This window comes from Lithobates pipiens, unplaced genomic scaffold, assembly GCF_037356315.1.
Source record: "Lithobates pipiens isolate NorthernLeopardFrog02 unplaced genomic scaffold, aLitPip1_a1.2 Scaffold_8, whole genome shotgun sequence".
In the NCBI taxonomy this organism is placed as follows: domain Eukaryota; kingdom Metazoa; phylum Chordata; class Amphibia; order Anura; family Ranidae; genus Lithobates; species Lithobates pipiens.
In genome coordinates, this window is record NW_027507903.1 from 384,009,362 (window position 1) to 384,034,044 (window position 24,683).

Here is a 24,683-nt window from a genome sequence, read left to right on the forward strand (position 1 = left end):
GCCAAAAATGGAGCTGCCGCATTTGTCGACTCCCGTGCGCATGCGCGGGAGTGACGTCATCGCGGCTTCGCCGAATGACAGCGGCGGAGCTGCGAGACGCCACAAGCAAGATGGATGCGGCGGACTACAGGGGACAGCGCGACTTCGCTGGCTCCTGTGTCAGGTAAGTGACACATAATGGGCTACTAATGCAATGCATAGTAGTCCATTATGCTTTACCTTTGCAGGGAAAAAAAGAGGAAGTAAACTCATCAGGGTTTACTTCCTCTTTAAGGGTGTTTAAGTGCCCAGTGGTCAAGTGGTTAACCACTCTTTTGATCAACTCTGTAACTTGTTCCACCTCTGCCTTTTCGCGATCCGTGCAGGCTTGAAAACTGTCTTTACAGATCAGTTTATCTGTCATCGGGGGTGCACATCACGCCCTACATTCCCTCTTTACCTGCCTGGGAGGGCTAGCAGACCGATGCCTTTTGGATCTTGCTCTTTCCTTAGAATGATGAGAGCTAGTTGAGCGGCTGTGCGCCGAACTTGGGCGTGTGCGTCCGTTGTGATGACCAGATGTCTGATTAGACGTTCTCTTGTGTATAGGGCTGAAACGAAAGTAATAGTGCAAGGTACTCTTTTAGTCTGGGATAAACACAAAAAAAACGAAAAAAAAAAAAAAAACATGAGGTACGAACCCTTACCTAAGAAAGGAAGGGTCTTGGTCTAGCAGCGGCTGACTCATAATCGCAGGGCAGGCAAGGGCAGAAAGCGACTGGACAGAATACTAAAGAAAGCACAATAGAATCCCATGAAACCCCCTGGCCATACACCCCCCCTGATTATATATATATATCATAGTTGCCAACTGTCCCGAATTTCCCGGGACATTCCCGGGATTAGTACATTTGTCCCGAATTAATTTTGTCCCGGGAAATGTCCCGGGAAATTCGGTTTGTCCCAGGAAATTGAATTTCCCATTTTTTTGCCGCCGGCCGCTAGAGGTCTATGGGAGGACAATGTCTCCGCCGGCCACCATTTTTAAGAAGACCAGAAGTTGGTCTACACCTGTGGCGCCGCCCACCCCCGCTGCCAGTGTGTGTGTGTATCAGTGTAAAGTGCAGTGGGCGGCGCCACAGTTAAATGTCTCCGCACGGCAACGGCGGCATGTCGGGGGCCAGTCTGTCACTGTGGATGTTGGAGCGGGGGCCAGTCGGATGTCGGGGGCCAGTCATGGTATGTGGATGTCGGGGGCCAGTCTGTGGATGTCGAGGGCCAGTCTGTGAATGTGGGGGCCAGTCTGTGGATTTTGGGGGCCAGTCTGTGGATGTGGGGGCTAGTCTGTGGATGTCGGGGGCCAGTGGTATGTCGGGGGCCAGTCTGGAGATGTGGGGGCCGGCCTGTGGAGTATGTGGGGGCAGGTCTGTGCAGGATGTGGGGGGGGGGGCGGTCTGTGGATGTCAGAGGGGCACCAGATGTAAGGAGGGGCTCCGCTGATGGACACAGATGTGAGGAAGGTACCTCTGATGGAGCACCTGATATAAGGACAGACTCCGCTTGGGACAGCTGATGGCATCTGGTGGCAGGCAACATGGCTAGTGACGCGCTCATGGCTCCCACTGATTCAGCATTATGGTGAGTTGAATGATTTCATTTCATGTTACAATGTAATAATAGAAATAATGCGCTTCAATCATCCTGACACCATAACAATCATGGCGCCGGGATGATTGAAGTGCCAACACCAGGTATTTGGAGTATCTTTATCTGCTGATTGTCAAACTCTGGAAAACACATATTGCTATTGTGGTGTAGGATCGGGGGGCTGCTGTCCCTCCTTTCCCTCCCCCCCCCTCCGTTCCCTCTCCATCCATCATTCATCTCAGACTCTAACCACACCCATTTGAGCCACACCCTATGTATGCCACGGCCACTATTTACGTAAACCACGCCCCCGTTTGCATGCCACACCCCCTAATTATACCACGGCTCCGCCTACTGCCAAAAAAGTGTCCCGATTTTTTTTACAATGTTGGCAACTATGAGATTATATATATATATATATATATACAGTGGTGTGAAAAAGTGTTTTCCCCCTTCCTCATTTCCTGTTCCTTTGCATGTTTGTCACACTTAAGTGTTTCGGAACATCAAACCAATTTAAACAATAGTCAAGGACAACACAAGTAAACACAAAATGCAATTTGTAAATGAAGGTGTTTATTATTAAAGGTGAAAAAAAATCCAAACCATCATGGCCCTGTGTGAAAAAGCGATTGCCCCCCTTGTTAAAACATACTATAACTGTGGTTGTCCACACCTGAGTTCAATTTCTCTAGCCACACCCAGGCCTGATTATTGCCACACCTGTTCACAATCAAGGCATCACTTAAATAGGAGCTGCTTGACCCAGTAAGGTCCACCAGAAGATCCTTAAAAGCTACACATCATGCCGAGACCCAAAGAAATTTAGGAACAATTGAGAAAGAAAGTAATTGAGATCTATCAGTCTGGAAAGGGTTATAAAGCCATTTCCAAAGCTTTGGGAATCCAGCGAACCACAGTGAGAGCCATTATCCACAAATGGCGAAGACATGGAACAGTGGTGAACCTTCCCAGGAGTGGCCGGCCGCCCAAAATTACCCCAAGAGCACAGCGACGACTCATCCAAGAGGTCACAAAAGACCCCACAACAACGTCCAAGGAACTGCAGGCCTCACTTGCCTCAGTTAAGGTCAGCGTTCATGCCTCCACCATCAGGAAAAGACTGGGCTAAAATGGCCTGCATGGCAGAGTTCCAAGGAGAAAACCACTGCTGAGCAAAAAGAACATCAAAGCTCATCTCAATTTCTCCACAACACATCTTGATGATCCCCAAGACTTTTGGGACAACATTCTGTGGACCGATGAGACAAAAGTGGAACTCTTTGGAAGGTGTGTGTCCAAGTATATCTGGCGTAGAAGGAACACTGCATTTCATAAAAAGAACATTATACCAACAGTAAAATATGGTGGTGGTAGTGTGATGGTCTGGGGCTGTTTTGCTGCCTCAGGACCTGGAAGACTTGCCGTGATAAAAGGAACTATGAATTCTGCTGTCTACCAAGAGATCCTGAAGGAGAATGTCCGACCATCTGTCCGTGTACTCAAGCTGAAACGAACTTGGGTTCTGCAGCAGGACAATGATCCTAAACACACCAGCAAGTCCACCACCGAATGGCTGAAGAAAAACAAAATGAAGACTTTGGAGTGGCCTAGCCAAAGTCCTGACCTGAATCCTATTGAGATGTTGTGGTATGACCTTAAAAAGGCCGTTCATGCTCGAAAACCCTCTAATGTAACTGAATTAGGACAATTCTGCAAAGATGAGTGGGCCAAAATTCCTCCAGGACGCTGTAAAAGCCTCATTGCACGTTATCGCAAACGCTTGGTTGCAGTTGTTGCTGCTAAGGGTGGCCCAACCAGTTATTAGGTTTAGGGGGCAATCACTTTTTCACACAGGGCCATGATGGTTTGGATTTTTTTTCACCTTTAATAATAAACACCTTCATTTACAAATTGCATTTTGTGTTTACTTGTGTTGTCCTTGACTATTGTTTAAATTGGTTTGATGTTCCGAAACACTTAAGTGTGACAAACATGCAAAGGAACAGGAAATGAGGAAGGGGGCAAACACTTTTTCACACCACTGTATATATATATATGTAAGCAGAACCGAATTCCAATGTAGGAAGTGGCTGCTGCCCCAAAAGACTCCCAGAAGGGGCTCCCCTCTTATAAGCGCTAGTTAGGAACCCAAGACCGGGGACTGCATCTGGGAGAGGCCAGAACCCAGACGGAAAACTGCCCAGGGCAGAGGTAAGATACGTCCAAACACTATCCGTTAGGTATGCGGAAAAAAAGGAGATGTCATTTTTATAAGCTATTAACTATCCTGAGGGGAGGACTCCGGGGCGGAGCTATCACAGGTATGCTGCCATGGTGGCACCAGGAAAGTTTTATTTGTGGGGGAAAAAATAAAAAAATAAAGGAAAAGGACAATATTTGGGCACGACGTCGCTCTTACTGTATGTAAATTTGCGTTCGTGGCTTGAAGGTGTTACTTTTTTTTTTTTTTAGAATGGCTGGCTTTTTAGTGATAACAACCAAGGCGGCTAAAAGCCGTTCGAGAGGGGACGTCCAACCCCCCCTCCAGCCGCTCTTCCTGTCCCACTGGTAGACCTGAGCCACCAGTCGGCACGTCCGCCCCCCAAGCTGAGACCTGAACAAAGCCAGATCATTCCATTCAGAAGGAAGAAAGAAATGACTGCAGATCCAGAACTTCCGATTGCCTTTTATATTGTTTCACAAAGATAACATCAAAGACACCAAACTATGGTCATGTGGACGCATTTCACACATACATCTTGTGCTCATTCCAGTCATCTGCAACAAGATATTGGTAACATTAAAAAACACAAGGAGGATGATATGGGGCTTTAGGCCTCAATTATTGCATTGCATTATTGCACATTTAAAACACAATGCACTCAATTGTAATATTGACAAGCTAGGCATTTTAAAACAATAAAATGCTTTCCAGAAAAGCCCGGCGCCGCAGGGGTTAACAAAACCCCGTAGGCAGAGGGCTGGCATGACTGTGTGAACAGTGCATGTCAGCCCTGCATAATAGGGGGCGGAGGATTGGCCGAGGGGAGTAGGGTGGGAGTTACTCAGTGCAGAGAAGTTGATCCCGCCCCCTCCACAAGGCAGCATTCAAGAAAAAAGTTTGTATGGGACAGCAGCATGGCAGCCATAGAGGAGCTGATTGCAAAGGTTAGAGAGGAGGCAGCCACTCGGGGGGAGGCATGGGTGCAGGAGACACTGGGGGTTTTGCTGGGGCAGCCGGGGGGGACATCCACGGACGGAGGGGGGGTGGGGGGGGCACACGGAGGTCACGGCCCCCATCCAGGTTTTCACCTGAACCCCCCAGGAGAGGGAGGGCTGATGCCAGCAGTCCGGGGAGGGCTCCATCGGGCCCCCCGGCGAAGAGAGCCACCAGGACTGGAGGGGGGAGACTGAGGAGCCCATCCCCAAGGAGGCTGGGACAGAGGAGCAGGCCGGAAGGGGGATCTACTGGAGCCTCTGGGCCCCATAGGAGAGCAGTAGGAGCGGATGCAGCCCCCCCACCCAGCGTGGAACACGCAGGGTTAGGACCTCAGCGGGGGAGATCTCAGGCTACGGGGGTGGGTCCACCCCCCCCCCAGGACTAGCATCGCCAGGTCGGGTGAGGAGGGACGGAGACTGGCGTCGGCGATTGGTGGTCGATCGGACGGGGCTGAGGTGGTCCGCACCGGCCCTACAAAGGCAACGCAAAAATCCACTGGCAGGTACGCAGCACGGCGGCAGGCCAGGTCGGCTGTTTTACCCTCGGCAGCCAGGGCCGTGTCCCCTGGTGGGCTGTCTGGAGAGGATGCGCTGATGTCCAGTCACAGGTCGGAGGGTGAGGTGTCCGGATCGGAGGAGGAGGTTCCGAGAAGTCCAATCCCTGCTAGGGTGTCCGAGAGATCGGCTGGTGGGATCGCTCCTGTGCAGCCCGGTGAGTACCCTTTAAGTTTACCTATTGGTGGGGGGATTGTTTCGGCGGGTGCCGGTGGTGCTGTGAGTGCGGGTACACAGGAGGTGGTGGAGCAGGGGGGTTTGAGGACAGGTGGGGCTGTCAGGGCAGAGAGTGGGCTGTTGGGTTTTCTGGCTGGGATCAAGGAGCTGGTGGGCAGGTTTGAGCACCAGGAGAGGGCTGCTGCTGGCCCGGCGGCGGCGTGGGTCCCTTCTGGCAGGGTGTCCGAGGGTGTCGCAAAAGGCACGGAAGTGGTGGTCCCGGCAGTGGCTGGGCCCGCGGGGCAGGAGCCGCCAGTGCCCATTAAGGCATCGAGCGGGAGCGAGTCCTCTTCTAGACAAGACATTGTGCGTTTGGCGGACTCTTCGAAATGCAAGGTGTATGTCTGCTTTGAAGGGCCGTTGGGGGCTCATTTGAAGCCAGAGGTACGGGAGAAAATATGGAAGGGCGAGTATGTGGAGATATTTTCACTACTACCACTAGAGAAGTTCAAACTGGACAGGGTCAAGCCGGATGATACTAAAAAAGACGACGAGGAGAAGCGGCGGTACAGACTGATACAGAGGACCTTTGCGAATTGGCTGCAAGCATTCGCCATCATGGCGAGTGTGATTGGTGAAAAGAACGCTGAGCATTGCTCTGCTCTTTTCTGTTACATGGACTCGGTTGGGGAAGCTTACCGAGTATACGGGGGAACCGAGTGGCTGAGATACGATGAACAGTTTTGCCAGCGGAGAGCGGTGCGGCCGTCGCTGAGATGGGACCACAAGGACATTAGTCTGTGGATGCGCCCGATGACGTCGGCGAGGGCACTGGGCCAGTTTTTTCAGGGGGGGGTGGTGGATCTTCCGCTCCCGGACAATCGGCCAGTAGAAAGAAGGGAACGTGTCGGCAGTTCAACGAGGGATCCTGTAAGTTCGGCGGATCCTGACGGTACAAGCACGAGTGTTCCGGCTGCGGGGAACGCACCCGTTGTCACGCTGTTTTAAACAGGGCAGGAACAGATCTGGAGATGCTGCGCAAAAGAGGGAGGATGCCAGTGATGGTGGAAAGGATGTGACCGTTTCTCAGTAGGTATCCGGATAGGAAGGCAGCACGCCTCTTGGAGGAGGGTTTCACAGAGGGGTTTCGGATACCGCGGAACCTGAAGTCGGCCTTGCTGCATCCTGACGTGGTTTCTATGAAGCTGCGTAAGGAGGTAGAGTTGGGACGGATGGGAGGCCCTTTTCTGGTGACAACTTTCCCTGATCTTGTGGTTTCTCCTTTGGGGGTGGTTCCAAAGAAGGAACCGCAGAAATTTCGGCTAATTCACCACTTGTCTTTTCCGAAAGGGGGGTCGGTCAATGATGCCATTGATCCTGAGGATTGTACAGTTAGCTACACGTCCTTTGATGCGGCGGTGAGTTGGGTCCACCGATATGGGCGGGAGGCGCTGATGGCGAAAACAGACATTGAGTCGGCTTTTCGGTTGCTCCCCGTCCATCCCGAAAGTTTTCGGTTGTTGGGGTGTCATTGGGACAACATGTTTTATGTTGACCGTTACCTCCCCATGGGGTGCTCCATTTCATGCGTGGTGTTTGAAACATTTAGCTCATTTGTGGAATGGGTGGTGCGGGATGTCGCAGGGCTGAACTCTGTTATCCATTATTTGGATGACTTTCTCTGCGTGGGTCCGCCGGATTCCAGAGTGTGCGGGGTGTTGCTGGCGATGCTGGAACACGTAGCGGAACGGTTCGGCATCCCGTTGGCACCCGACAAGACGGAAGGGCCCAGGAAGGTCATCACCTTTCTGGGTATTGTGTTGGATTCTGAAGCGATGGAATGCAGGTTGCCGAAGGACAAGCTTGTGGATCTGAAAACCGTCAGGGTGATGTGGCCGTAGGAAATTTTGTTGGCCACTCTTACCCCTCTTGACAAACCCCAAGATGGTCACCTCGGCAAACAAGCAAAAAAATAAAACAGGTCGTCGACGCCAACAACATATTATAAAAAGCCTAAGGCACCTTGTACTCCCAAGCGGTCTCCCACCCAGGTACTAACCAGACCCAACCCTGCTTAGCATCCGAGATCAGACATGATCGTGTGCATTCAGGGTGATGTGGCCATAGGCAATCTTGCTGGCCAATCTCAACCCTCTTGACAAATGCCAAGATGGTCACCTCGGCAAACAAGCAGAAAAATTAAACAGGTCGTCGACGCCAACAACATATTAAAAAAAGCCTACGGCACCTGGTATTCCCAGGAGGTCTCCCATCCAGGTACTAACATGGCCTGACCCTGCTTAGAATCCGAGATCAGATGATATCTAGCGGATTCAGGGTGATGTGGCCTTAGGCGATCTTGCTTGCCACTCTCAACCCTCTTGACAAACACCAAGATGGTCACCTCGGCAAACAAGCAGAAAAATAAAACAGGTCTTCGACGCCGACTACACATTAAAAAAAGCCTGCGGCACCTGGTATTCCTGGTGCCACCTGGTGATGTGGCACCGGCTCTAGTAGAGCAGCCATTTACTATTTACATTGTCTATGAAATCTGCTCTGTTGGGACCACAGAGCATATGCGCAAGGGGAAATCACTGGCAATGCATTCTACACTGCTCCAAGGTGGGCATACTAATGAGCAGCAAACGGGTAGTTAACAGCATTATATACAAACAATGCTACAGTGGGCTTGGGAGGGGGTCCTGTCTAAATCCTGCTCTAGCAAATGGGCAGCAAGTGATATCTATGTGCATTGTGCCTGAACCCTACTCTGTTTTTGCTTGCTACTGGCTACACTATACATGGACATTAATGAATAGTTTTCATTGAAAACTTTCATATGGTTTAAATTATGGACGTTTAAACCTATTTGTGTGGGAATGGCATGTGTCATACCTTTTCCCCTATGGGGAGAAGACATCTTGACCCAGTCCCTAAAGTCTGAACCAAGAATAGGGCACGTTGATTTTGGCCTGGCCAAAGTTTGTTGGCTGTAGTATGGTGCCCTCATACTCTAACCAAGAAAAGCTAAGAACCATTCCAAGATCAAAACACCGAATTCCCAGGAAGAAAGGATGAACAGTTAGAATAGGATCTGCCATTCGCTTCATAAGCCATAACCAACATTTGGACTGCCTGCCATGTTGCCCTGGAAGCAGTTGGAAGAGAGACTGAATCAGATCTAGCCCGGCCTTCTCAGAGGAATGAGCACTCTTCCGCCAGTCCAGCACGAACTGAGATTGACCCAGTCCCTCAGCCTTCTACTTCAGAACAACCTAGCAACCAGACTAGAGGCTTAATTATAGCTTACAATTGAAATGTAAGATGGTCTAACACTTAGTAAATTCGAATTTACATGGGCTGGTCGCCTGGCAGCTTTCAAAATGATGACCTTACCAAAATTATTATATCAACTCAGGTCCCTTCCAATATGTATCCCTAAATGCTACTTTAAATCCTTACAAAGCAGTTTGGGAAAATATCTATGGAATGGCAAAAAATCCCGTTGCGCATACCATATACTAATTAAACATAGAAATATAGGTGGTGCGACCGTACCTGATCTACAGGATTATTATGACGCAACTCTTTTGACCCAATTGCAAGAATGGTTCTTGCCTACTCCTAAAACTTTATGGGGACAAATTGAGAATGACATCACACGACAGCCTAATATGCAATTCTGGTTACTTAGTAGGAAAATTAAGTCCACAATTACAGCTCAATACCCACCAACGGTGAAAGCGACGCTACACTCTTGGCAGAGAATCATCACTAGGGATGAGCTTCGTGTTCGAGTCGAACGTACGTTCGACTCGAACATTGGCTGTTCGGCCGTTCGGCGAATTCCGAACGTTTGGGCCATTCGCGTCAAAATTCGAGTGACGCGCGCGCGGACCACAATGCACTGCGGTGGCGCAGTGCATTGCTGCCCCATGATTGGCCAAGCATGCACTGTGACCCCGCATGCTTGGCCAATCGCAGCGCCGGCAGCGAGGAGAGCCATGATTGGCCACAGGCATCCTGCCTGTGGCCAATCATAGCTCAGGCTGTGTAGTGCACGCCCCACACTATATAAGGCCGCCTTTGAGGCGGCCTCGTGTAGTGTGTTACTTAGCATCTGAAGCAGTGGGTGTTCTGTGTACCTTCAACACAGTACACACCAATCGTTTTTGGCTCATTTCCTATCTTGCTGCTGTGTAGTGGTTGTTGTCTGTGCCCTGACTGCAGTATACACCACTATATTCACCTCACCTATATAGCTAGTGATCTAGCTTTAACCACTTAACAACTGCCCATTGCCGATTAACGGCTTCAGGGGGGTTGTTTAACTCTGAGAGGCCGTTAATTAACGGCCTCCCAGAATTCTGCTCTCGCGTGCCCCGAGGTGTGCGCACTCGAGAGCATCCGTGACCGCCGGGTCGCATCACGGATCACGGTAAACGGCCGCTCATAGCGGCCGTTTACCACGTGATTGCTCCGTCAAATGACGGAGTGATCACTTGGAAACAAACCGGCGTCATGTTATGACGCCTGTTCCTCCCTCCCCTCTCTGTACCGATCGGTACAGCGGAGGGGAAAGAGATCGGTGTCAGCAGCGATGTGGGCTGCATCTGCAGTGCCCACATCGCTGCTCACCGAATTTAACCCCTCAATTCCCTGCCAATACTCTGCAATACCAGTGCATACTCTGCAGTACCCTGCCATTACTCTGCAGTACCCCGCCATTACACTGCAGTAACCCCCATTACTCTGCAGTAACCCCCATTACTCTGCAGTAACCCCCATTACTCTGCAGTAACCCCCATTACTCTGCAGTACCCCCCAATACTCTGCAGTAACCCCCAATACTCTGCAGTAACCCCCAATACTCTGCAGTACCCCCCAATACTCTGCAGTACCCCCAATACTCTGCAGTACCCTGCCATTACTCTGCAGTGCAGTACCCTGCCATTACTCTGCAGTAACCCCCATTACTCTGCAGTAACCCCCATTACGCTGCAGTACCCCCCAATACTCTGCAGTACCCGCCATTACTCTGCAGTACCCCCAATACTCTGCAGTACCCCCAATACTCTGCAGTACCCTGCCATTACTCTGCAGTACCCTGCCATTACTCTGCAGTGCAGTACCCTGCCATTACTCTGCAGTACCCCCCATTACTCTGCAGTAACCCCCATTACTCTGCAGTAACCCCCATTACTCTGCAGTACCCGCCATTACTCTGCAGTACCCGCCATTACTCTGCAGTACCCCCAATACTCTGCAGTACCCTGCCATTACTCTGCAGTACCCTGCCATTACTCTGCAGTACCCTGCCATTACTCTGCAGTGCAGTACCCTGCCATTACTCTGCAGTACCCCCCATTACTCTGCAGTAACCCCCATTACTCTGCAGTACCCCCCAATACTCTGCAGTACCCCCCAATACTCTGCAGTACCCGCCATTACTCTGTAGTAACCCCCAATACTCTGCAGTACCCTGCTATTACTCTGTAGTACCCCGCCAATACCCCGCCAATACTCTGTAATACCCTGCCATAAATTGCCATACCCAGCCATACTCAGAGATACCCAGCCATACTCGGTGATACCCTGAAATACCCAGCCATAGACGCCCCCCACCCCTCACCACCCTCCGGTGCTTCTACCAACTCGCCAGTACGATCAAAGCCAGAATCTTTTTTTTTTATTTTTTTTTTCAGGCTTCCCAGCCTAGAGGTGAGATGTGGGGTCATATTGACCCCCCAGATTTCACTGTAAAGAGGACCTGTCACCCCATATTCCTATTACAAGGGATCTTTACATTTCTTGTAATAGGAATAAAAGTGATCAAAAATATATTTTTGGGGAAAAAAATGTCAAACTAAAATAAATAAAGTAAAATGAACAATTAAAAAAATAAAATAAAAATTAAAGCGCCCATGTCCCCATGTGCTCGCATGTGCCATACATGTGAGGTATCACTGAGAATGTTAGAGCGAGAGCAATAATTCTAGTCCTAGACCTCCTCTGCAACTCAAAACATGTAACCAGTAAAAAAAAATTAAAGCGTCGCCTATGGGGATTTTTTAAGTAGCGACGTTTGGCGCCATTCCACGGGCATGTGCAATTTTGAAGAGTGACATGTTTGATATCTATTTACTCAGCATAACTTCATCTTTCACTTTATGCAAACATTGGGCTAACAAGTGGTTAATAATAGAGCTTGCAGTCAGTAGTGTTAGGAGATTGTGCGTGCTGTCTGCGTGCTCTGTACCCAGTACATACCGCTATAATATAGGGCAGGCCCCTACTTTCAAACATCCAACTTACAAACATCTCCTACTTGCAAACGCAAGGAGACAGCAGCAAGTGAGATGAAAAAAGATGGACGACAAAACAAATTATACAGGGGTGATAACCCTTCCCTATGTTTTCCAAAAAGCTTAAAGATAGTTTTTTTGACTGGAGCTACACTTTAAAAATGTACCGGTTGAAAATGACAAACAGATTCAACTTAACACAACAAACCTACACAGTCCCTGTCTTGTTTGCACCGCCTGTATACTGCTGTTCTGAGTATATAGGGCCTGGGGGCCACACGCATTTCCTTTTTTAAATATGGGTACGGGGTTCCCCTTAATATGCGTACAAGACCCAAATAGGCTGGTAATGGGCAGGGAGGGCTACCCATGCCATGTTTCTCAATGATTTTCAACCATATTGCAAGAACCAGATATAACATTAAAACCGCAAGCAGTTTTAAATGATGTTATTTCCGTTTAATGTCATTTTGTGCAGGGACTGTTCTAAACACGGGAAACACGTGGCACTTCACAGGCATACTACAGACACCCCCCAGGCACCATATTTAAAGGAATATTTCACTTTTTTTTTTTCACTTTAATCGTCATTAAAATCAGTGCTGCCGCCAAAACGGCCGTTTTTAAAACTTTTTTTTGCAGTGACCCATGTCCCCTGAGGCAGGAGGCAGGTCCCCAAACCCTTTTTAGGACACTATCTTGCATATTAGCCGTTAAAATTAGCACTTTCCAATTCGAACGTTCGAGTCCCATAGACTTCAATGGGGTTCTAACGTTCGTACCGAACGCGGGGGTCATTCGCAAGTTCTGGTGCGAACCGAACCGGGGGGTGTTCGGCTCATCCCTAATCATCACATACAAATGGGATAAAACTCCAATCACGGTGTTAAACCCTCCTCTAACAATCATTACAACATTAATTCCTGGCGTACAAATACACGACTGGAATTTGGGTCGGGATATCAAACTTGGTTCCTTCTTCCAACAGGGCTCATTAAAGTCTTTTTCTCAGTTAAGTAATGAATTACAGCTTCCGAATTCTGAGCGATCTACATATATTCAAATAGAAAAGTGTCTGCTACACAATCCACAACTCAGAGCTTCAATCCCGATTAAAATATGGTCTTTCCTCAATAACCATGCCACCTCACAGAAAGGAGTAGCTACAATATACCCAATTCTAGGGGAAAAAAACATACCCAGCAAACTACCTTCCTTCCTTAAATGGGAACAAGATTTGGGGCAAGACTTTTCAATTAAACAATGGATGGCTTCCCTACGAAGCATATATAGGGCCACTGCATGTGTTACACTATGGGAATTGGCACAAAAAATTGTTCAAAGACAATACCTGACTCCACATATCCTAGCAAAATTCAAGGGGAACTCGTCACCTAATTGCTGGAGAAATTGTACCCAATTGGGGACCCCATTTCATATTATGTGGGACTGCCCAAACTTACATAACTACTGGCAGGCAATCTCCCATTTACTCACTTCCGTAACAGGTATTGTCCTTCAACTTTCACCAGAACTAGCCATTCTGAATATGAATTTACATACGATTCCCAAACAATATCGTAAAGTAGTAACACATATACTTTTAGCTGCAAGACTATCCATAACTAGAAAATGGAAAACTGACTCTCTTCCTACTGTGACAGAAGTTATAGAATTAACCCAACTTCATCACTCCTACGAATTGTTATTTCCTAAAGACAAATCCCTATATATTAAGGAATAGGAATGAGCCGAACACCCCCCGGTTCGGTTCGCACCAGAACTTTCGAACGGACCCCAAATTTGAACGAACGTTAGAACCCCATTGAAGTCTATGGGACTTGAATGTTCGAAATTAAAAGTGCTAATTTTAACGGCTAATATGCAAGATACTGTCCTAAAAAGGGTTTGGGGACCTGGCTCCTGCCCCAGGGGACATGGGTCAATGCAAGAATTTTTTTTTTTTAAACGGCCGTTTTGGCGGGAGCACTGATTTTAATGACGATTAAAGTGGAAAAAAATAAGTGAAATATTCCTTTAAATATGGTGCCTGGGGGGTGTCTGTAGTATGCCTACGAAGTGCCACGTGTTTCCCGTGTTTAGAACAGTCCCTGCACAAAATGACATTTAACGGAAATAACGTCATTTAAAGCTGCTTGCGGTTTTAATGTTATATCTGGTTCCTGCAATATGGTTGAAAATCATTGAGAAAAATGGCATGGGTAGCCCTCCCTGCCCATTACCAGCCCCTTTGGGTCTTGTACGCATATTAAGGGGAACCCCGTACCCATATTAAAAAAAAGGAAATGTGTGTGGCCCCCAGGCCCTATATACTCAGAACAGCAGTATACAGGCGGTGCAAACAAGACAGGGACTGTGTAGGTTTGTTGTGTTAAGTTGAATCTGTTTGTAATTTTCAACTGGTACATTTTTAAAGTGTAGCTCCAGTCAAAAAAAAAATTTTTAAGCTTTTTGGAAAACATAGGGAAGGGTTATCACCCCTGTATAATTTGTTTTGTCGTCCATCTTTTTTCATCTCACTTGCTGTTGTCTCCTTCCGTTTGCAAGTAGGAGATGTTTGTAAGTTGGATGTTTGAAAGTAGGGGCCTGCCCTATATGCTCTGCAGAAATGGCGGAACAAGGTGTTGGTTTTGCCACAACATTGTAAACCCTCAAAGTGACTCTTGGTGGGCGCTGGAGCGCCCTGCTGTGAACGATTATATCAAGAATTGTAATTACATGCCATTGTTGAACAGTGGTAGAAAAATTGACCTTTGGTGGTTGTGGTGCTGGTGCCACAACACTATAAGTCCTCACAGTTACTCTGGGTGGGTACAGGAACGGGCCCTCCTGTGAAATATTATATCAAGAATTGTAATTACATGTCCCTGTTAAACAGGGGCAGAAAAATTGGGCCTTAGGCACTGGTGCTGGTGCCACGACACTGCAACCTCTCCCATATACTCTAGTTTTATTGCAGGAATTAGCCCTGCTGCAAAGCATTGCATCAAAAATTGTAATTAAACGCCCCTGTTAAACAGGGGCAGAAAAATTGGGCTGATGGCACTGGTGCTGGTGCCACGACACTGCAACCTCTCCCATATACTCTAGTTTTATTGCAGGAATTAGCCCTGCTGCAAAGCATTGCATCAAAAATTGTACTTAAACGCCCCTGTTAAACATGGGCTGATGGCATTACCCAGAAACAGAAATGTTCTTCCAACATATCATCGGAGGAGGAAGAGGATAGACAATCAACATAACAGGACAGTCACTCAGCATCAGCATAGGCAGTCTTGAAGGGATGTGATATTTCAAAAAAAATTATTCGGTTACATCAGCTTCAGGTGCTTGGTAGCTGTGGGTGATCCAAGACTGATTCATCTTGATGAAGGTCAGTCGATCAACTGATTCGGTAGACAGCCACACCCTGTGATCGGTAACAAAGCCACCAGCAGCACTGAAGGTGCGTTCCGAAAGAACGCTGGATGCAGGACAGGCCAGTAACTCAATTGCATACTGTGCAAGCTCTGGCCAGTGATCCATCCTCAAGACCCAGTAAGCCAGAGGATTTTCGATGGAAAAGGTGTCCAAGTCTGACCTTGCCCCTCCTGCACCATGTAAATCAGACGCTGGCGATGGTTGCTGGAACCGATCATACCTTGGGGCTGCGGACTAAAAAATTGTCTGAAAGCATCAGTCAGACGGCTACCTTCTCCACCGCTCCTTCTGACCGATGCCTCAGCAACACGTTGTCCAGGACCAGGAGTTTGTAACCTCCCAGTCTCTGGGAACGCGTTGCACAGACATTTCTGCAAGGCCTCCCGGAGATGTCTCATCCTCTGCTCCCTCTGCGATGGCAAGATAAGGTCGGCAACCTTACCCTTGTACCGTGGATCAAGGAGAGTGGCCAGCCAGTAATGGTCCCTCTCCTTGATCCGAAGAATACGAGGATCCTTCCGCAGGCTTTGCAGGATCAGGGAGGCCATGCAGTGTAGGTTAGCTGAGGCATTCAGTCCGGAGTCCTCTGGGTCACTAAGGACAACATGATCCGCATCTACCTCCTCCCAGCCACGTACAAGTCCACGTGTTTCTTGGGACTGTAAATCATCCCTACAAGACTGCTGCTGCTGCTGCCGATGCTGAGTGCCAGCCTCCACCTCCATGCTGACACAATCATCCTCCTCCTCCTCTTCCTCCTCCTCATCCTCTTCCTGTGTGATGGGTGGCACAGCAGGAACACTGTCTGGATAAAGGGGGCCTTGAGAGGCAAGGAAGTCTTCTTCTTCCTGCCTCTGTTCTGCCTCAAGTGCCCTGTCCATTATTCCATGCAGCGTATGCTCCAAGAGGTGGACAAGAGGTACAGTGTCACTGATGCATGCACTGTCACTGCTCACCATCCTTGTGGCCTCCTCAAACGGTGACAGGACAGTGCATGCATCCCTGATCATGCCCCACTGGCGTGGTGAGAAAAATCCGAGCTCCCCTGACCCTGTCCTGGTGCCGTAGTCGCACAGGTACTCATTGATGGCCCTCTGCTGCATGTGCAGCCGCTGCAGCATGGCCAACGTTGAGTTCCACCTGGTGGGCATGTCACATATAAGACGGTTCTTGGGCAGGTTCAACTCCTTTTGGAGCTCAGCCAGCCGAGCACAGGCATTAAATGATCGGCGGAAATGCACACAGACTTTCCTGGCCTGCTTCAGGACATCCTGTAAGCCGGGGTACCTGCCCAAGAACCGCTGCACCACCAGGTTAAGGACGTGAGCTACACAGGGCACATGGGTCAGTTGTCCCTGTCGGAGGGCGGAGAGGAGGTTGGTGCCATTGTCGCAAACCACCAATCCTGGCTTAAGCTGGCGTGGCGTCAACCACCTCTCGGCCTGCCCCTGCAGAGCTGACAAAATATCCGCCCCAGTGTGGCTCCTGTCCCCCAAACAAACCAGCGCAAGCACGGCATGGCATCGTTTTGCCTGCGTACTTGCGTAGCCCCTGGAACGCCTACGGAGCACCGCTGGTTCTGAGGACAGAGCACTGGAAGAGGCCATGGAGGAAGAAGAAGAGGAGGGGGTGGAGGAGAGAGGTGTGTCACAACCAATAGTAGCATTTTGGAGGCGTGGTGGCGGAACAACCTCCAACACTACTGCACCTTGTCCTGCATCCTTCCCAGCTGCCAGAAGAGTGACCCAATGGGCCGTGAAAGACAGGTAACGTCCCTGTCCATGCCTGCTGGACCATGAGTCAGCGGTAATATGCACCTTACCGCTGACCGCCCTGTCCCGCGAGGCAAGGACATTGCCTTCCACATGCCGGTAGAGAGCCGGAATCGCCTTCCGTGAGAAAAAGTGGCGTTTGGGGACCTGCCACTGAGGAACCGCACATTGTACAAACTCACGGAAGGGGGCCAAGTCTACCAACTGAAAAGGCAGCAGTTGAAGTGCTAGCAATTTAGGCAAGCTAGCATTCAACCGCTGGGCATGTGGATGGCTGGGAGTGAACTTCTTTCGCCGGTTCAGCAGCTGGGGCAGGGACATTTGCCTGCTATAATCGGACGTGGGTCTACTGCTAGCAGAGTGCCCGGAAGCACTTGGCTGTGACACACCTAATTCTACACCTTCATTCCTCTCAGAGCAGGTTTCAGAGAGGACTGAAGGTCTAGTGGGGTTTGAGATGCCAGCTAATGAGGAGCAAGGAGAGGGCCGCTTTGTTCTTTGGTGTGGGTCTTTGAGGTACGCTTGCCAACGAGCTGCATGGCAGGTCAACATATGTTTGGTCAAGCATGTGGTGCCCAAGCGGCTGATGTTTTGGCCACGCGAGATACGCTGGAGACATGTGTTGCAAATAGCAGCGGTGCGATCTGATGCACTCGTCTCAAAAAAGGCCCACACCAAAGAACTTTTAGCATAACGTGCAGAGGCAGCGCCCTGCACAGGCGGAGCTTTGCGGTGTGATTCAGTCAGTGTGCTGCCCCTAAGCTGGCCCCCGGAGGGCATCCTGCCTCGTTGGACATGTGCCTCCTCCTCCTCCTCCTCCTCTCTCCTACCAGGCACCCACGTGGAGTCAGTGCCCTCATCATCCTCTCCCTCTTCATCGCTGTAGCAAACCTGGCAGTATGCTGCAGCTTGTGGAACATGACTGCCAGATTGCTGTCCTTCTTAAGCATCCCCTCTCTCTGCATTCACGCTACTGCCTTCCTCTAGCTGAATGTCATCATCAGAGGCTACAAAACACTGGGCATCCTCCTGGAGCATGTACCCAACACTGTGCTCAAAGAGTTCAGGAGACTCCTCAGGAGGACGTGGTGGGTCTAGGGAAGGAGTCACTGATGATGACATTGAGAGGAGGGAAGACGATGCGTTGGCAGCTGCTTTGCTACTACCCTGAGACTGGGTGAGAGAGGATGAGGAGGATGAAGATGGCTTGGTCATCCACTCTACCAAGTCATTGACATGTTGCAGCTCAACATGTCCAGCTGCCGAAAAGAAGGACAAGTGTGTCCCATGGCCACGTGCTGATGACAATGCACCGCGTCCACGACCAGCACTGTTGTCTCTAGACACAGAGCCTGCTTGCCCTCTTTTATCGGCTCGCGCCTGTCTGCCTCTCCTTGCTGGCCTTCCAGACATGGTAATGGCCTGAAGGGAGTTGGGTAAAAAAGCAGTTGGGTAGTGTATATTGTGCTAGAGGCACACAACACCCACTAACTTCTGCAGATGCCTTTATTATAGAACACCAGAGATAAAGGGGTATATACAGATGTATACTGTGCTGTGCTGGAGGCACACACAACTTCCAATAACTCCTGCAGATGGCAAGTGGGCTCAAATAGAGAAGAGCTATGTAGGTGGATATAGCGGTATGTACTGGGTACAGAGCACGCAGACAGCACGCACTAGCTCCTAACACTACTGACTGCAAGCTCTATTATAAAAGATAGATCACTAGCTATATAGGTGAGGTGAATATAGCGGTGTATACTGTGGTCAGGGCACGCAGACAACAACCACTACACAACAGCAAGATCGAAAATTGGCCGAATACGATCGGTGTGTACTGTGTTGAAGGTACACAGAACACCCACTGCTTCAGACGCCAACACACTACACAAGGCCGCCGCGCTGGCGGCCTTATATAGTGTGGGGCGTGCACTACACAGCCTGAGCTATGATTGGCCACAGGTATCCTGCCTGTGGCCAATCATGGCTCTCCTCGCTGCTGGCGCTGCGATTGGCCAAGCATGTGGGGTCACAGTGCATGCTTGGCCAATCATGAGCCAGCAATGCACTGCGCCATCGCAGTGCATTGTGGGCCGTGAGTGCCACACGAATTTGGCGCGAACGGACCAAAGCGTTCGGACTTCGCCGAACGGGCGAACAGCCAATGTTCAAAACGAACGTATGTTCGACTCGAACATGAAGCTCATCCCTATTAAGGAACAACAACTATGGGAACCTTGGAGTACATGGTACAAAAATTACACTTCCACAATTTAGATAATGCTGATTCTTTAATCATATAGAAGAAAGAACTCCTGTGCGTTTTAATATTTTTTGGATGGCTTTAAAATAATTTCATAACAAAATGACAAATATATCACGTCTGTTTATCTGAATTGAGCTGCGGAGTAAGAATAGATCTTTATTTTCCTTCATAAAAGATAACTACTGTGTTTGAATTTCCTTTAGGATGTTGGCCTAGGTACTGCAAGACACAGATAGATCCATGTGAGGGGTGTCTTGGGGTCCAGAAGTGGCCTTTATCCATATCGCTATTTATAAGTCTTACAATAATTATATTACGGACTTTATTATACAAGTTCTAAGAGACTTACTCTTGTTAGAGTCCCTTTATGACTATGAATATTAGATACTTGGGAATACTACTTTATTCTTTATTGTGGACTATTTGTTTCTATGCTATATTGTGCTGAGAAAACCCTGTCACTACATTATACTGTTATGTTACTTTTATTACTATATATTATTTTTTTTTGTTTTGTATCCCTTGTTGTAACCAACTCTGCTAAAAATCTCAATAAAAACATTTGAAAAGAAATGTAAGATGGTCTTCCAACAGCTGCCCTTTACTTCCAGAGAGCGGGGGCTCTCTGTAGACTTTCCCAAGAGGGATCAGACTGAAATCCCTGCTCTCTTTCTTATTCCTAACTCCATCCAGCAATATTTTTGGGTCCACAAAATTCAGTGGGTAAACCCAAGCAATGAGTTCTGATTAAAGCTCATAACTCAGGCAGTTGATTGAGCTATATACTTTTTCATTCCTAACGCAGTCAAGCAATATTTTTGGGTCCACAAAATTCAGTGATGAACCCAAGCAATGAGTTATGATTAAAGCTCATAACTCTGACACTGCTTCTATAGCATGTTAGACAATTTATTTTATCATCCTTAACCACTTAAGGACCGCTGCATGGCAATGTACGTTGGTGCAAAGGCACCGACAGGCGCAAGGGCAGCACAGTGGTGTAGTGGTTAGCACTCTCACCTAGCAGTAAGAAGGGTCACTGAATCAAATCCCAACCACAACACTACCTGCCTGGAGTTTGCATGTTCTCCCTGTGCCTGCATGGGTTTCCTCCAGGTACTCCAGTTTCCTCCCACAATCCAAAGACATGCAGGTAGGCAAATTGGCTCTAGTATATGCATGGGGACCTTGGATTGTGGGCTACTTGAGGGTAGGCACCAATGTGAGTGTGCAATGTACAGGAATAGGGACAATTGTAGACACTCACTCAGATTAAACTGGATGGACTGGTGTCTTTTTTAAACCTAACTAACTATGAAACTATGAAAGCACGTAGCATGTACATGCTCGCCTTCCAGCGGGTGGGGGGTCCGATCGTACCCCCCTCCCACTGGATGCGGCGGTCTGTTCCGCTTCAGGAGCGATCCGGGATGAGGGGATGGCCGTTGGTTTCTGGTCATCCCCTCTCGATCGCTCCTGGCGAATAGGAAGCTTCCCCCGCTGTGTATAATAAACACAGGCAGGCAGGGAGGAAGTGATGTCATTCTCCTCGGGGCGGTTTTATTGACCGGACTACGAGGAGAACAGTGAAAGTAAGTGTGCACCAACACTACACTGACATGTAGGCACACAGATCCCCCCCTCCCCCTCCCAGTCACAGTGTCACTGATTGCAGTGATCATTTATTTATTGATCACTGCATTTAGTGTCGGTTGTGACAGTAAAAACTGTCAGGGCAGTTAATGTTAGGTCCAGGGTAGCCCCCTACCCCCCGATTGCCCCTAGAGTTAACCCTTTCATCCCCTTTTGCCAGTGTCACTAAGCGATCGTTTTTCTGATCGCTGCATTAGTGTCACTGGTGCCGTTAAGTAGCTAGTTATTTTTTTAGGTTCACCGCCAGGTTTTTATAGTGCTAGGTACCCCGATATACTACCCAATAATAGTTTTAACCCCCTGATTGCCCCTAGTTAACCCTTTCACCAGCGATCACCGTATAAGTGTCACTGGTGACGCTGGTTAGCCAGTTAGTTATTTAGGTTCCCCGTCAGGTTTTTATATAGCGCAAGGGACCCCCATATACTACCTAATAAAGATTTTAACCCCCTGATTGCCGCTAGTTAACCCTTTCACCAGTGATCACCGTATAAGTGTTATGGGTGACTCTGGTTAGTTAGTTTGCTTTTTATAGCATCAGGGCACCCACCATTTATTACCCAATAAAGGTTTAAGCCCCTGATCACCCGGCGGGTGATATCAATTAGGTTTTAGGGTCAGGGTCTGCGTCGCCCCAGGCAGCGCTAGGTTAGTGCCAGTACCGCTAACACCCACGCGCAAAGCATAAACCTCCCGTAGTGGTATAGAATCTGAACAGATCAATATCTGACTGATCAGATCTATACTAGCGTCCCCAGCAGTTTAGGGTTCCAAAAAAACGCATTGTTAGCGGGATCAGCCCAGATACCTGCTAGCACCTGTGTTTTGCCCCTCCGCCCAGCCCACCCAAGTGCAGTATCGATCGATCACTGTCACTTACAAAACACTAAACACATAACTGCAGCGTTCGCAAAGTCTGGCCTGATCCCTGCGATTGCTAACAGTTTTTTTTGGTAGCGTTTTATATTTAAATCCGGAAGGCATTGCTTGGATTCGGGGTCCCGTACGGGGCTAGGCTCCCAAAAAGTCCCACATATGTGGTATCCCAGTACTCAGGAGAAGCAGCAGAATATATATTTGGGGTGCAATTCCACATATAACTATGGCATGTGTATGCAATATATCATTTAGTGACAACTTTTTGTAAACTTTTTTTTTTTGTCATTATTCAATCACTTGGGACAAAAAAAAAATATTCAATGGGCTCAACATGCCACTCAGCAATTTCCTTGGGGTGTCTACTTTCCAAAATGGGGTTATTTGGGGGGGTTTTGTGTTGTTTTGGCATTTTATAGCCTTCGAAACTGTGATAGGTAGTGAGGAGTGAAATCAAAAATTTGCACCCTTAGAAATCCTGAAGGCAGTGATTGGTTTTTGGGGTGCCGTACGCGGCTAGACTTCCAAACAGTCCCACATATGTGGTATCCCTGTACTCAGGAGAAGCAGCAGAATAAATTTTGGGGTGCAATTCCACATATAACTATGGCATGTGTGAGCAATATATCATTTAGTGACAACTTTTTGTAAACTTTTTTTTTTTTGTGTCAATATTCAATCACTTGGGACAAAAAAAATATTCAATGGGCTCAACATGCCCCTCAGCAATTTCCTTGGGGTGTCTACTTTCCAAAATGGGGTAATTTGGGGGGGTTTGTACTGCCCTGCCATTTTAGCACCTCAAGAAATGAGATAGGCAGTCATAAATTAAAAGCTGTGTAAATTCCAGAAAATGTACTCTAGTTTGTAGACGCTATAACTTTTGCGCAAACCAATAAATATACGCTTATTGACATTTTTTTTACTAAAGACATGTGGCTGAATAAATTTTGCTCTAAATGTATGACTAAAATTTAGTTTATTCGATTTTTCTTATAACAAAAAGTAGAAAATATCTTTTTTTCTCGAAATTTTTGGTCTTTTTCCATTTATAGCGCAAAAAATAAAAATTTGCAGAGGCAATCAAATACCATCAAAAGAAAGCTCTATTTGTGGGAAGAAAAGGACGCAAAGTTAGTTTGGGTACAACATTGCATGACCACGTAATTACCAGTTAAAGCAGTGCAGTGCGAAATTGTAAAAAGATCCCTGGTCCTTAGGCTGACAATTGGTCCGGGGCTGAAGTGGTTAATGAGTTTTATGTAGGTACCCACCATCTGCTAATGCTGCAGGAGCAGAAAAGGGATTCCATCTTGCTTGAAGAGATCATGGCTTGCCATCTTGCTTGAAGAGATCATGGCTTGCCATCTTGCTTGAAGATTTAATGGCTTCCCATCTTGCTTGAAGATTTAATGGCTTCCCATCTTGCTTGAAGTTTTCATGGCTTCCCATCTTACTTGAAGATTTCATGGCTACAGTGAGCTTGGGAGGGGGGTCCTGTCTAAAGCCTAGCTGCAAGAAATGGGCAGCAAAAAATCTATGTGCATTGCGCCTGAACACTGCTGTTGATTGAGCTATATACTTTTTCATTCCTAACTCAGTCTAGCAATATTTTTGAGTCCACAAAATTGAGTGGTTAACCCAAGCAATGAGTTATGATTAAAGCTCATAACTCAGGCAGTTGATTGGAGCTATATACTTTTTCATTCCTAACTCAGTCTAGAAATATATTTGGGTCCACAAAATTCAGTGGCTAAACCCAAACAATGAGTTATGATTAAAGATCATAACTGCTTCTATAGCATATTAGAAAATTTATTTTATCATCATCCATGATTTTTATGTAGGTACCCACCATCTGCTAATGCTGCAGAAGCAGAAAAGGGATTCCGTCTTGCTTGGAGTGTGCCTGGCTTCCCATCTTGCTTTGAGAGATCATAGCTTCCCATCTTGCTTGAAGATTTCATGGCTTATCAAACAGTCATGAAAAAGAGAAAATTTACAATGGCATTATGCTTACTTATCCAGAGATAATGAAATCTGAGGTTTGGGTTAAAAAGACACAATCGAAACCATGGCACGATAAACATTTTTTTTTACTGTTAACCTAAAATGCTTACTTCATGGTTAAACCTGGCTTAACCCTTTCATGACTAAGCCTATTTTTGGCATTTGGTGTTTACAAGTTAAAATCCATATTTTTTGCTAGAAAATTACTTGGAACATCCAAACATTATATATATATATTTTTTTTTTAACAGAGACTCTAGAGAATAAAACGGCGATTGTTGCAATATTTTATGTCACACGGTATTTGCGCAGCGGTGTTTTAAATGCAACTTTTTGGGAAAAGGGACACTTTCATGAATAAAAAAAAAAAAAAAACAGTAAAATTATCCCATTTTTTTTGCATAATGTGAAAGATAATGTTACGCCGAGTAAATAGATACCAAACATGTCACACTTTATAATTGCACGCACTTGTGGATTGACGACAAAGTACGGTACCTAAAAATCTCAATAGGCGACGCTTTAAACATTTTTTACGGTTACCAGGTTAGCGTTTCAGAAAAGGTCTAGTGCTAGAATTATTGCTCTCGCTCTGACGATCGCGGCGATACCTCACATGTGGGATTTGAACACCGTTTACATACGCGGGCACGACTTCCGTATGCATTTTCTTTGCTTCGCGAGCTTGCCGGGACGGCGGGCGCTTTAAAAAAAATTTTTATTATTTTTTTATTTATTTTAAAATGACTAAATTGTTTTTAAAAATAAAATAAAAAATGTGATCACTTTTATTGC

The 24,683-nt window shown here is 47.5% G+C and overlaps 1 protein-coding gene, 1 long non-coding RNA gene and 2 pseudogenes across 2 annotated transcripts in view; 1 reads left to right on the plus strand and 3 right to left on the minus strand.

Annotated features, from left to right (window-relative positions):
* LOC143962780 (uncharacterized) overlaps positions 1-24,683 on the plus strand; it is a 459,151-nt gene that overhangs the window by 417,330 nt on the left and 17,138 nt on the right. The window lies entirely within an intron of this gene.
* Positions 445-24,399, minus strand: LOC143962779 (uncharacterized). The gene is made up of 3 exons (XR_013270788.1): positions 23,734-24,399; positions 687-769; positions 445-590 (listed from the first exon to the last, which is right to left on the minus strand). It is a non-coding gene; the product is annotated as an uncharacterized LOC143962779 (long non-coding RNA).
* Positions 7,570-7,688, minus strand: LOC143965225 (5S ribosomal RNA; annotated as a pseudogene).
* Positions 7,796-7,914, minus strand: LOC143965513 (5S ribosomal RNA; annotated as a pseudogene).